General features: G+C 42.4%; 1 long non-coding RNA gene across 2 annotated transcripts in view; it reads left to right on the top strand.

Annotated features, from left to right (window-relative positions):
- The window catches only part of LOC136020537 (uncharacterized), a 70533-nt gene extending 58656 nt beyond the window's left edge, over positions 1 to 11877 (top strand). For both annotated transcript variants that reach the window (XR_010615390.1, XR_010615391.1), the window contains exons 4-5: positions 11535 to 11626; positions 11739 to 11877. This is a non-coding gene — a long non-coding RNA (uncharacterized LOC136020537). The remainder of the gene's footprint in view (positions 1 to 11534; positions 11627 to 11738) is intronic.
- The last annotated feature ends 2939 nt before the right edge of the window (positions 11878 to 14816 follow it).

Here is a 14816-nt window from a genome sequence, read left to right as displayed (position 1 = left end):
CCCAAAATAAACACAGTACAAAAGCTAAACAGTTGCCTAATACCCACTGTCTCCTATACAGGGTCCTGTGAATCTGTGGGCAGAAAACAGGCAGGGGACTAGTGCTGGTGAGTCTCTGTAGATAGTGGCGTGCTTTGTTTGTGGACCTATTAAAAGTCTTTTGAAACTATTATACTTCTGAATTGGATCTTGGCCTTCTCTGTACATCCAAGTCTCCTGAAGGCCTTGGTATGCAGTTTGTAAGGGTCTCTGGGGAACCCCCGGATTAACAAAAGAAGGATAGCAGCAGGGAAAATCTGTTTCTGGAGATAATATGATCTGAAGGCCTATGTGCAGCTCCTCAGAAAGATCTTCTGCTGGTATTGGTGTTCAAAATCTGATTTTAAGATAGAACTTGAACATGTAGTCATTTGTCTTGGTCTGGCTTCAGCTTTTAAATCTCTGAAAAGTGCAGTTTTTAAGAAGTGCCTAATTTTTGTTTTAAAAACGTCAACTACTGAAGTCAAGGTTTACATGTATAAACCATTAAAATATGCTTTTTTTTTTCTGAGGCATCTCAGCATAGCTGTTCAGTGTTACTTTGCCATTAGACCTGACCTTCCAGATCTGAGGCTAATACTCCTCAATGGAAGATACTGAGATGGAGCAAAAGTTTACTGATAGAATAACAATAATAAATATTATCTGTGTCAAGACTGGCACTTCATTTTGAAATACTGAAGTTACATGCTTTATCAGGATACTGAATGTATGGAAGCAGTTTTCCTCTAAAACTGTTAGTTGAGGGTCCTGGGCATCAAAGACACAGGGAGGTACTTTGATTGGGGGCAGTGGTGTGTGGGTAGCTGGATTATCTAGTGTTTGTCATGCAATCTGGTTGTATTCACTCCGGAATTGTGATTTGCAGTGATTTGTTGACCTCTTCTGCTCCCCCAATCACATGGTGACAGGTTGCCCATTTTAAAATGTCAGATCTATGTCTAGGTTGGAGATTTTGTGTGCTACCAAGATGGGGGATTTGCTTGTGATACTTCAGAAGGTGCCCATGGACAATGCTAATCTCATGCCAAAGTGTGCAATTATCTCCCTATAAATTCAGGAAAACTCTTCAGGATGTGATGGTCAACATCCATTGTGTAGACCAGTAGAGTCCAGGCTTGGCTTTGTATGCTCCCATCAACTGCTCAGGAGTTTCCGTATGACTTAAAGCAGATGATTGATAAAGTGCAAGATGCAGAGGGAAAATACCCCTCTGCTTGTTTTTCATAAGCATTGTCATGAGTCAGCGGCTCATGACTGTGCCTTTCAAGGTTACATCTGCAGGAGAGGACAAGAAGTCGGTCTTGAGTGCAAGAGCACACGTTCAGCAAATTCTCTGCCCGTATCTGGGGTTGTTTATGGCTCCTCTGGGAGGACTCTGACCTTATATCTCCTTTCCACAGAGGGTGGATTTTGTTTTGAAAACATTTTTTTTTCTACAGAAGTGTCATAGGCAGTTGGAGTCAATTGCATAAACTTCACTTCTCAAACTGGAGTACCAGCAGACTTCCGTTTTTTACTTAAACGGTGACAAATCCAATATGATGGAGTGTATTAACCTCTCTGCTACTGCAATATTATGCATTTTGCTGTTTGTTTTCTGAATTTATTTGGCTGAACCTCATCTAACCACTGAAGAACTGGAAACCTCAAGTTTAAGTGCAGACTACTATAAACTCCTGTTTTCCAGGCTGTTGTACTGACATACCATTGCTCCAGGGCAAATGTATGTGTGGTTGCTCCAGATTATAGTTCTGCCCTTCTAAATGTTGAGGGCAAAATATATAGTTTTAACTGTCTTGTGCCTACCAAACCCAATTCCTATGATTTCTATTAGGAGTGGAAGCTGTATTCTTTGTTAGAGAAAGTTGTCTAACACAGCTTTCTCTCTGCAAAATAATCTTTCCAACAGAATGCTTTTATCCCAGCCTCTTCACATACTGAGCTTCCAGATCTCTTTCAGGAATGGAAATTAAATTTTATTACAGCTTCTTGGGCATTTTGATACTGAAATGGGACACCGAAGCACCTCACTATAGCACAGTTTCTTTCCTCCTCTTCCTTTCCCTGCTCTCTTCCTTTCCCTGCTCTCTTCCTTTCCCTGCTCTCTTCCTTTCCCTGCTCTCTTCCTTTCCCTGCTCTCTTCCTTTCCCTGCTCTCTTCCTTTCCCTGCTCTCTTCCTTTCCCTGCTCTCTTCCTTTCCCTGCTCTCTTCCTTTCCCTGCTCTCTTCCTTTCCCTGCTCTCTTCCTTTCCCTGCTCTCTTCCTTTCCCCTGCCTTCTTCTCCTATAAGACTAGTCTTCTGACGCGTCTGACCTTTGAAATGCAACTTCCATCCTTTGCTTTGACACTTGGTCTGCATAGCCTATCGTTTTCCTGCTGCAGGTGATTATTCTAAATAGGTAGTCCTTGGCCGCTGAGTTTATAATCATTTGATGAAAAAGGGGTCTTCAGTCTGTGTTTCCTGACTCTGGGGGAAGTGCTTTTGTCTCTATACCATTACACAGAAATACATTATTGCTTTTAACAGTGTATTCTTCCAATGCCATGTTTTTTTGTTGAACAGAGCTGTAGTTGTTGTTTTGCAGTAAACACAATGCTATTCATACCTGGTTCAGAATGCTCAGGGTTTCTGGTGCTTTGGTACTGAAGAGCAGGTCCTGGACTACTCAGATAAGACCAGTCAGCTGAAAAGTTGAAATGCAGAGATGGAACTTGTCCGGGTTCCTCTTTTAGCTCAATGCCAAATTTTCTACAGGTGAAATAATAATGACTCAAATTTTTCACTCTTTCTTGGATAACCAGTTCTGTCATAGGTCCTGATTTTGGTGAGGCTTTGACAGTGGGTCTTGGAGGAGGAGGAAGGAGGGAGATGTGGTCAAGAATAAGTGACCATAAAATAGGTTCGTGGTTGCCGCAAGGGGATGGAGATGAATGTCAATTTGATGATTAAAAAAAGTGTGATGTTAGACTTGGAGGGTGTATCAAAGGAGTAGTTTTGTAGCTGACTGTGCTTGGCGCACATACGGTCAACATTGTTATTGCTATCTTTGATTATGTGTTTGAGAGATGAAATATGAGGTTTGCAAACAAGAGTGAACTGTGAAAGGCTGCCGATATCCTTTAGTGTGATGCTGGGATTCCAAACTTCCTGGTGAATAGAAGAAGTATTTTAAACTGTATTTAAGACGCTGAAATTCAGTAAAAGCAAATGCCAGGTGTGACACTGAGGAAATGCACGATTGCTGCACGTCAGTGGAAGTGCAGGAAAGGGTGTGGAATATGTAAAACTTTTCAGACTGAAGATGAATATGGTTTGTGGTTGCAAAAAAGACATCTTATTCTGGTATGTATTTGTGAAGGTACCATATATGGAGCTCAGGAGGCAGTTTGGTTACTTTTGCTGTATGTAAGAAGTTCTTATCAAGAAAACACTGAGATTATTCTCCATGTCAGATGGAATAAGTAAAAAAGTAATTGGATTAAATGACTGCGAAGTTGCAAGTTGATTTATGTAAGATATTAGAGAAGATTAAATTATGAAAGTTATGAAGCACTGTGAGATGTATCCGAGGAGGCTTTGAATTTCCTTCACTGTGCGTTTTTAGCAACAAATTAGATTGAAATCAATCAGGAGCAGTCTTGAAATATTTATCCAACTGTTGTGCAAGGGGAAGAACTTGCTGACCTTTTGAGTCTTCCTTTTCTATGATAATCTGTCTCAAAAATCAATTCCTGCTATTTTGCCTACCAGAAATTCAGCTTCTAAAGTTCTGTGTGTAAAGCTGGTTTTGTGACTGTTTTCCACTTTGGTTTTTCTCTTACATGTTATATTTGATTTTGCCTCACACTTGTGGATGTGTGTTGGCTTTAAGACCTGCATGGGGCTGGATGAAGAATGATGGTTTTCTATATGGAAAATACAGAGATTTGTTACCTACTTGTGAAGAAAGAAAAGTATTTTTTTTTTCCAAATGAACTCCATAAGATTTGGGGAAGATCAATGCAAAATATTCATTTTGATATGTTTGGCATGTTTTGGTGCCTTTCAGTGGTAACACATAGGGAGATAGATGTGGAATTACTAAGAGAGAGAAGAAAATTGCTCATATATTTGGGCAATCTAGAAGACCAGATTCCTGCCACTGAAGAGCTAATAAGTGCTTGGACAAGAGAAGTAAGTGTGAGTATTGGGATTTGAGCGCACAGTTGGCATGTAGCAGCAGAGGAGCCCACTTCAGGCCATGCTGCTCCTCATGCCAGTGCCCATGCTTTTCATGTGGCTGCCACATATGCATGGCCTTGCCAGGACCAAAGGAGGCAAACATTTCATTAGAAAGAAAATTGTCAACCGCTGCTTTTACATGATTCCAAGAATGAGTCCTTCACCCCACCCCCACTCCCAATGCTGTTATTTGCAGGGAGGAAAGCTTTCAGGATAGAAATCCAATTTCTTGATCATGTGGGTAACTAGAGCTGGCCAGATACAGAATTTGCTGCCTTGATGATAGCAGTGCCTCTCCTGAAAGGCTAGAATTTATTTTGACTCATAGAATCCCAGCCTGGTTTGTGTTGGAAGGGACCTTAGAGCTCATCCAGTTCCAACCCCTGTCACAGGCAGGGACGCCTTCCACTGGAGCAGCTTGCTCCAAGCCCCTGTGTCCAACCTGGCCTTGAGCACTGCCAGGGATGGGGCAGCCACAGCTTCTCTGGGCACCCTGTGCCAGCGCCTCAGCACCCTCACAGGGAAGAGCTTCTGCCTAAGAGCTCATCTCAGTCTCCCCTCGGGCAGGTTCAAGCCATTCCCCTTGGCCTGTCCCTACAGGCCCTTGTCCCAAGCCCCTCTCCAGGTTTCCTGGAGCCCCTTTAGGCACTGGAGCTCCTCCAAGGTCTCCCCTTCAGGAGCCTTCTCTTCTCCAGGCTGCCCCAGCCCAGCTCTCTCAGCCTGGTTCCAGAGCAGAGCTGCTCCAGCCCTCGCAGCATCTCCATGGCCTCCTCTGGACTTGCTCCAACAGGTCCATGTCCATCTGGATGGATCATTGTCTAGGATGACGGACATGTGTCTTGGTGTCTTGATTAATATTGTCAAAGTTCGGGTTAGTGGTAGAGATGACAGCAGAAAGAGAAAATACATCAGTTAATGAATCTGTGTGAGTCACTACTGGGTATCCATGTTAGAATAATGCTTTCTGACCCTCCTAGCAGGATTCGTGACCTCGTATGCCCACAGGAGACTATCTGTTGGATTTGTTCCATTTTGTGTAATTTTGAAATTCATGAAGTTCTTTGGAAGGATTAATTATGTATAAGGCATGTGTCTGCATGTTCTTTTCATCTGTGACTGTTACCCTGCATGCAGTTATTAGGGGTTTGATTGCACTGAACACTTTGACAAGAATTCAGTGACAAAAGGGGCCCATTAGTCTTTGAAGTCATGGGCCAAGGAAGAGGAATACAAGTAACATCAGTAATGACCTCATTTAACTTGTGACAGAGTACAAGATAATCCTGAAAGGTCATTGTAATGCAGCTGTGTTTTAGTCTACACACCACACTGCTCGTGCTTCAGCCAGTCTGTACTGCAGTTGTGACGAATGCTGCAATCCTCTTGTGTTCAATACAGGAAGGATGGACAGAACATGACAGCAAAACACAGAAAGATCCTTCCCTCTCTCATTTGCTTAAAAGTGAATTAGCAAAGAGCTGTAAACAATGAAAGGCTTTTCATCTACTGTGAGGTTTTCATGGAAAATTGAATTTTATTTTATTTTATTTTTTACTGAAGGAATGAGCTTGTTAAACAGAAAGTAGTTTCTGTAGAAAATATGCTCTTTCCATCAGAGCTATGGGGTAAAAAGTTCTTTCTTTTCAGTCAAAACTGAAGAGCTGTAAGGGTGAATGGTGTGTTCAGAATTGCCAGGGAAAACAAAATATAGTCTGCATTAACAGAACATTTCTGTGAATTCTTAATGCAATTATCCAGCTGGTTTTGTGAGTAGCAGGCAAAGAGTATTCAGTGGCAAGGTCTAGAAATCCATCCACTTTCTCCGGAACAGCTACGCCATAAGTCACAAAACTTATGGGAAAGAAAAGAAGCAAATAAAAATGAACTCTACTGTCTATTTCATGCTCTGTCCTTATCTCTGTCCCTGTTATGACCCTGTGCACTTCTAGATTTTTGAAATAGATTTATATAAAAGTACAAAAATACCCTAAAAATGTCCTAAACCAGACAATTCTCTAGTGCTTTTGTCCTAGTGGGAGACAGGAATTACTGGAAATCTCTTTAAAAAGCCCTGCACCTCAGAGGAAGGAAGTCTCCATGCAATCCTCAGAGATCTGAGTATTTTACAAGTGGCTTGGGTCAACATAAAACTTTTATGTCACTAATGTGTATCAGCTTTTGTATATTAACACTGTGGGCGGTTTACATTAGATGTTCATAGGCTGTTATTCTCTCTTCTGCTTCTTAGATGTGTCTTTTCAGCAGTTAACTTCTATGGTCCCAGCAGTTTCCACTTGAGGTTTGCAGACATTTCATGGAATCCCAGCCTGGTTTGTGTTGGAAGGGTCCTTGAAGCTCATCCAGTTCCAACCCCTTGCCATGGTCAGGGACACCTTCCACTAGAGCAGGTTGCTCTAAGCCCTGTCTAGCCTGGCCTTGAACATCTCCAGGTAGGATGAATTGTCATCCATATGGACAGACTTCTGTTTCATCAAATTTTTTGGAGAAAAGAATATTTTGCCATCAGCATAAGAAAGGATGGTATGTTCTTTTAGCCCTTGTTGGGAATGTTTTGAGCAGATGCAGCCCACAAGGGCCCGAGGTCCGAAAATAGTTCTAGATTGTGTCATCAGCTTATTTCGCTCCTGTGCAGCAAGCCATCTAATAGCCAAGGTTGCATGCACAGGCAATTACTATGTGGATCTGGTTGCAAAAGATGGCAAATCTGTATCTGTGTTGACCTTGGGTTCATCAGAATTGAGATATCTCCATGTTGTGTCTCAGAACTAACGTGACCCTGTAAGAAATATGCAGCCCCTCCCATTCTGCACAATGTATGCCATGTTTAAGGGTGAATTCAGCAGCAGGTACGTGTGATGTAAGGTCTTGTCTGTGCCTTATGCATAGTAGACAAAATTGTTTGGAAATCTGCATGCTTTTCTGATTTCTTCATAGTATTTGGTATTATGTAAGTACCAGTGGTAGTAACCACCATGCGCTCAATGTTCTTCATCAATCCCATGAACACTGGATAAGCTTCCTCACGGTGGTTACTGCATGTTGTGGATCATGTCTGGGGATGTGTTTGCAGAGTAAAACACTGTATGGATTTTCAAAGCTAATTCCTTCTGCCAGTACTTCACAGTCCTCATCAAGAGTTTCCGAAGGGGCATTTCTCGCCCCCACTCCTAAAATGTTGAGCAATGCTACAAATTTCAATTCCACAGTTTTCCTTGAACATCCAGTTGACTCTTGTTTCACAATAGCTGGTTGTTTGAAAACATTCAAGTGTGTAGAAATACTGTTATACTCATGTAAATCTCCCACAGTCGAGCCTTGCAGTTGTTTTCTTGCAACACGTGTCTCTTACTGGAAGCAGAACAAGTGGGGCTAGTGGAAAACATGTGACACTCTCCGTTATTTACATCCCCTTCCCACCCCCGCCAGCCAACACAGTTTGAACATGAAAGTCACTGGAGAGCAGGAGCCTATAAATATTCAGAGAAATCCAGGCAGGGCAAAAGCGTTGCAAAAATCTTTGCCTAACAGTTCCCAGAGCCTGGGAGCTCAGGGTAACCACTGCTGGCCTGGGACATGGGCTGGACTCAAACAAAGACCGATTGTAATTTTGTGGTTGGACATGAATATTTTGCTCAATGCTGATTGGGGCCACTTTGAAAACTGGGCCAGGGTTGTAAAATAACCTATTTACTGCAGTGTGCATTGTATTTGAAAACACAATGAAGCCTTGTAGATTCTAACTGGGCTTGGTAGAGACCTTGTGGCTGAAAAAAGCTCTTCTGGCTATGAGGAGCCTTGTGGGACCTTCAGTATTTTATTTGTTGCTTTTGATTAGGTGAGCTAAAGTGAAAACACAAAGCAAGGAATTGGTTTTTTTTTTAAGTTCTAATTCCAGTTTTACCATTGATTTTTCTCCCTGACCTTTCCAAGTTACTTAACCCTTTGGCTCTTTGATTTCTTACCCAAAGAACTGGCATAAGACTGCTACTCAGACAACTTGTTGTGAAGACTAAGGAATTAATGCTAATGAATTAATAATTGTAAAGCCTGTAGTACATGAAAAGCTTTATGTTAGTGGTAGATGGTACAGGAGTCTCGTGAGCCTGTACAGCACTGTCTGTGTATGATGAAGTCACTTCCCATTGATTTACTTTGGAGCCTCAGTTGAACCCAAGCTTGAGCTTGGGGATTGAACTTGTGGCACATGGCATTAGCAGTGTGATGACCACCTGCCTGAGGCGGAATGACATCAACTGGAGTCTTCAGAGTAAGCAGGTGTTGAAAGATGCAGATTGGCTCTTTCTGAGCTTTTCATATCTGAAGGAGGCCTACAAGGATGCTGGAGAGGGACTCTTCATCAGGGACTATAGCAATAGGACAAAGGGCAGACTTAAACAGGGGAGATTTAGGTTAGAAATAAGAAATTCTTTACTGTGAGGGTGGTGAGGCGCTGGCACAGGGTGCCCAAGGAAGTTGTGAATGCTCCATCCATGGCAGTGTTCAAGGCTGGATTGGAGAGGCCTTGAGTAACCTGGTCTAGCAGAATGTGTTTCTGCCCATGTCAGGGGGCTGGAACTGGATAATCTTTAAGGTCCTTTGCAGCCCAAACAAGTCTGTGATTCTGTAATAAGGGCCTGAAGTCCACTGATCTTCATGGAGCTCCCTCAGAGCCTGTCTATAAGCAGCATGGAAATACAGGCAACTGCACTTCAAACAAGTTGAAACCCTTTTTCTCCTATGTGGTGTAGTCTGAGGAAACGCAGGCATCCCAGACACAGGCCCTGGTCTAGCTAAGGGAGTGGGGGGGGAGCAAAGGCAAATACTTGCTTCTTGCAGCGTAACCTGCTTGCCCAGGCTCCCTCCAGTGCAGCAAGGAGTAAGTGGGTTTGCTTGACTACCTGAAGCTATTGATCAGGCTTTTCATTAGATAGTTTATTATGTTATTTCCATCCTGTCTGTTATGTTTCACACAGTGGATCTGATACCTGCCTGCCCTGGAAATACAAGTTGTTTGAGATCTGAAAGAAGTATTGGCTGAAGAGATTGAGCCTCAGCTGAGGTACTTAGCAAACCATGGCTTTCGGTAGTTAGCATGTCATAAGCTCACTTATCCCTTTTCCAGTCATTTTGGGGTTTGAGAGAGACCCTAATTAAAATACTTGCTTTGGTAAAAACAAGCAAACCAACCAACCTAACAGATCGTGGCTAAATTCCAATGGTAAAGGCAAAAAGGGGGGAATAGACATGTATTGTAGATAATTTACTATAGCAAATTTGCTTTCTGATGTAGCTTCGGCTTCTTTCTCATATGTTTAGGGGCTAACTGCTACAAATCTACTCTGCATGATCTGCCTCCATATATTTATATGTCGTCTGTGTGACTTCCGCACAGAACAAGCCATGATAGAAATCTTTCATTTAATTAAAATTGATTTTAAAATTCCCTTGATCAATAATGAGTTAAAATTCATCCCAGCAGTGATGGGAACAGCAAACCTTCTGAGAAAAGCTTTCAGGCCAGTGGTTTTGGCTTTAGAGACTGGGTCTTGCCTGAAATTATCCCTTTCTTGGCTCCAGCCTCCATGGTCCTTGGCACATTATGGTTTACCCTATAGCCCAGCTGTCAACCACCCATATGAAAAGCTGAGACATCCAGACTAAAGGTCTCTTTCTTTTTCTCTCTTTTTCAGTATAGATGCTTTAAACATCAAACTTTTTATAACATCTCTTGGCATCAGGTTGGTCGTGCCTTATGAGCTTCCAAATGAAATTAGTATTCTGTGGAAAATGACCCGATATTTCTTCTTTGATTCCTACTCTACAGCCTACCTCAACTTTTTGAAGTGCTCACTCAGGTGTCAAAACTGGCTAAGTCATTAGTAAAGTCATATTTAACAGTGAGTTTAAAAGATTGGAAAAGGGCCCCTCCTTTAAGGTTTATTACCCTGTAGAAGAAAGACCCAAAGCAAATATGTGTAATATAATAGAATACCTTTTATGTAACCATGCCTAACATAAATTTGAGTGATTAATAAAAATCAGCTTCAAATGATGATAATTGTCTGTTGTTTACACTTGAGGGTACTTCCTAATTAATTGTCTCAAACCTTCATTGAGAGATACTTTACCACAAGTGATCAAGGAAAACTAAGACTGGGATACTCACTTTGATGGTGCTGCTGTCCTGAGAGCTACTCATTTGGTCCCATACCAGCACATAAGAACTTTGTTCCTGATGAGGCAACTGGGCCACTTCATTTGAAGCCACATTGGCCTGAAATAACAAACGAAGACAGAGGATCTGGCAGCAGTATAGGGGCTCTCATTAACTTTGGACTAGAATAAATGCAGAAGATAAAACACTAGAGTAGTTTAAATTAAGGAAAAAAAAAAAAAAGAAAAAGTCACCTCTATAACTAATGTGTAAGTGGCAGCAGTTTACATAGTTTTATACAGGGGTGCTATAAATAGTATACTGAAAAGGAATTACAGATCATGGGTCCAAGCAGATAGGTCTTGTGTCAAACAGGAAGGAAAGGAAATGCCAGCTGTGGTAGAAAGGTCTGGGATGATCTTGGTTCAGGTGGGTATGCATTTAATTTTCTTCATTCTCCCTTCTTCCTTGCTCTGCTCCCAGACAATTAAAGAATATTGCAGGTAATGTGTTCTGACTACTGATGTCTTTTGCTTGTCTTCCTTAGCCCTGGATGTAGGAAAAAGAGGCTCTGGAATAACCAGTAGTATGAAACATGAATGTCTTTCTTAAATTTGCTTATTTATATCTATTTATAAATAAATCATTAACTGTCTGAGTTTTTGTTTTTTCTCAGGTGGATCCTTCTGTGGGGGCATATTCAGATTGGGCAGTGGCAGCACTGGTTTTTATTTCCTGAGGGAAGACTACTGTCAGAAGGATAGAAAAGTGTTTACTGTGGGTTTTTTTTTCTCTCCACTCTCCTAATACACTGTTCCATAAAGGAGCAGAAGGCTGTTAGATCCTTGCTAATAATGCAGTTCCAGTGACTGTGCAAAGAAATGTCAGAATGTTAATATAGTCATCAGGAGCTCCTGGGCTGCCTCAGCTATTTGAATCGATTTCAGAAAGAGAGTTCTGATCAGAGAAGCAGTTCCTTGCTCTGAGTTTAAATGTGCTTTATTCTCCATGAAGGCATTTTGGAGCTTCTCTCTTCCTTCCCGAAGATGTAGTCACCCACCGAAACAACCCCTATTTTCCCTCCTCACCCACGCAGCTGCTATTCGTTTCTCTGCTGCTCCATGCTTGTCGTTGTGCCATTATGGTTGCTGCTCCTTGCCACGAGGGAACTGGGTGCACAAACCCAAGGTAATTTAAGGGAAATGTCAGACAGACAAATGTAATTGCTTGAATGTTCATATTGGCCAATGTGGGTATGCTAATCTACAGGCATTGAAACAAAAACTTTCATATATTTCAGGATGAAGAATGGCCAGTGCCTGGATTTCCAAATGGGTGTGAAGAGCAGGACCTCTGAGCAGCCTCATGCCACCTCCTTCTGCCAGAGTGGGAAGCTCAGCAAGTCCCATTTCAGAGGAGAGAGACGTATGAGCAGCCACCAGCACCTCCTGGGTGAGCAATTTGGTCTGTTTAGTGCATCAGCATTTTATTACCCAACATAATTTAAAGTTTCCTGGGCAGATTCATTAAAAGATATGGGTTTTGCTATAATGAAAAGAAGAATATGTATCATCTTAGCTATGGAGAAATGGTGGTGATTTCCTACATCTAATTGTATTTTGATTGGAGATGTAAATGGACAGTGCTTCCCAGAAGAAAGCTTGACCCCACACAAGACTATATTGGAAGCAGTTTTGGGATTGTAGTTTGTGTTTTATGAAATGATTGTCTGTTACATGAAAAATTCAGTTTTCAGAAAGTCCATAAAACTTGCCAGAAAGAGATACATTCACTTCTTTCAGTTTCAATTTCAAATGGTTTAGATGAAAGGCCTTTTCTTTGTCTTACAGTTGCTACATCAACCTTACTGCTCGTAAGCCATGTATTTATAGTCTGTAGATCTGAAAACAGTACCAAAGTCTTGGCAAAGTATTTTGTTTGGTGTTTCTGATGTGGTGTATTTGGTGTGTTGGGAAATGTCTTAGAGAGCTTACTTGCTTCAAGGGCAAAAAGTTTGGACAATGGTTTGAGGATGCTGAAAAAGGAAAAGCAGCAAAAGCTGCTGCTGCTGTATCTGATTTTCCAGTACATCCCTTTCAGTGGTATTATTGGGTCCCTGGGGCACACCATGAGTTCTCTTACTCTCTGGAGTTCCCTTCTGGTTGCTTTTTGTCTCTTCGTTTTATGACACTTTTGACCATCTGTGGCTTGGGGAGAACATGAAAGCTTCTTCCTGTGTCCAAGATCAATAGCTTGAAAAGCAGAGCATGAGAAGGCACTAATCGTCTTTCCCACCAGGCGTCATTAATTCCTGACGTGCTTCAGCTGCTTCCCTTTGAAGTTCCCTTCCCAGTTTTGTATTTTAATATTATTTTGTTCAGCAAGTGTCCAAGATTTGGGCTTCCTGCCCCCCTCCATGTGTCCTGCCATAGGCTGGGGCTGGCAATGGCTCCTCTGGAGCCTGTGCTCTTTGGATGAGGGTGGTCTAGAGCACTTCTTGAAAAGCTCTCCCAGATCCTGGAAATCAGAAGCCAGTTGAGATGTTTCCCAAAGCAGCCCAGTCACGCTGGGAAGTGCTGCTGCTTTCCTGCCTGAGTCTTGGGTTAAGAAAAGAAGGAAAAGGGAGGGGGAGGAAAAAACCCAACCAGCCAGTCACTTAATGTGATTTGGTTCCTCAGCTCCACTCCAACTGAATAAGAGAGTGACTGAGGCAAGCTCCATCCCCCCAGCCACCTACTTTTGATGTGATAACTCAGACATTCCAGCAGTGCTGAATTTAAGAGTATTATTTCTAACAGTACCAGGTCACCCATAAAGCCACCTTCTCTCTCTTCCTGCTCCTACTGCACTCCACACCAACACTGAGGGCTGCTGTTGCTACAGCATTAGTTACAGGAGAGATTACATGATGGGTGTGTGAACGGGCTCCCTGAAATTCTGAAACTACACAAATTCAACCCTGTTGCCTTTGCAAGTACCAACATAGTGTTTGTAATGAGAAATGGGTGTTGTGGTATTGGCTCACTTGGGAATGAATGTGCCAGCAGATCAGTGTGGATATGTGCATGAGCCTCAACATTGCTTCCAGCTGTATTTGACCAGAACTGTCTACTACATCTTTGGCACTCGAAGATGTGCACTGTGTACAAGCCATTGATGGCTGACTCGTAACTGATTGTTGCTCGATTTGCAGGTACAAATGAACACATGCATGCATTTCCTCCTTTGCACAGACACAGAAGTAATGATCAGATGTTGAAAGTTTGTTATATTGCATGTGAGGATCAAAAATGCAGGCTACTCTTGTAAGATCCCCACTGAATGCTGGGTAAGGAAAGCATCCATAATCTGTTGCCAGGAGATTCCCATTTGAAAACAGGACCTGGCAATTATTTATTTTTAATATACTGGATTTACATATTTGTTTGACCATAGCCACTCCTGGCTGCTACAGAAGTGCTGAGGCTCTGTGAGGTCTGTTTGCTTCATTTCTGCAGCATTAGGATGGAATTGAGATGTAATGAGGAAGCTTGAGCTGGCAAGGTTTCTTACCCAAATGTATCAGCTTATGGATTTCTGGGCATCTGTGCTCAATGTGAAGCACCTGCTCATGGAAGGTATGTGCTCTACAGGCTGGATGATGGCTGAGTTGGAAAGGAAGAATTCTCACATTTAAGAAAAATTACCTGTTGAAGGCAGAGCAGTGAGCAGTGCAGCACATTGCTGTACCATGCACAGGAAGAACAGGGGTGGGAAGGAAGTCTCTGCAGCAGGAAAAGAGAAATGTACACAAGGAATTAGAACATTCTGTCGTGATTGCAGAAAACTGCTCATGTGCAGAACAGAGGAAAGTGGTTCCCTCTGTGGTTCTGGAAGTGTGAAATGCATTTTGTGCTGTCTCTTGAGGGTGATGCACTTACAAAGCAGTTGAATAACAGTAGACTTCAGTGAGGCTAAAACTAAGTAGATACAGCTGTAGACACTTTCGTAAAAGAGAATCTCCCAGGAAATAAGTCTGTTGGGAATCCAGGCCTTGTTTTTAGTTACTACTGGATGCAGTTTCTCCTGATCTTGCTGGAGATATCTGTCAAACTGAGCATAAAAATTACACTCTGTTTAATCCATTCTCCCTTGATTCTCTCTCATCCATCACATGTAAGGAGGCTGTTCCTGTTGTTTCTTCTCAGCCCTTCCTCACAGCAGAGGTGCTCCATCTCTCTGATAATTTTTGTGCCCTCCTTTGGCCCCTCTTCAATAGGTCCATGTTTTTCCTGTGCTGATGACTCCAGAGCTTGACACAGGACTGCAGGGGACTGCTCCCAGAGCAAACCAAAGGCAGAATCACCTCCCTTGACCTGCTGGCCACGCTCCTCTGACT

The sequence above is a fragment of the Lathamus discolor genome, chromosome 11, assembly GCF_037157495.1.
Source record: "Lathamus discolor isolate bLatDis1 chromosome 11, bLatDis1.hap1, whole genome shotgun sequence".
NCBI lineage: Eukaryota > Metazoa > Chordata > Aves > Psittaciformes > Psittacidae > Lathamus > Lathamus discolor.
The sequence above is the reverse complement of the archived record's forward strand: the minus strand, read 5'-3'. Positions and strand labels throughout refer to the sequence as shown.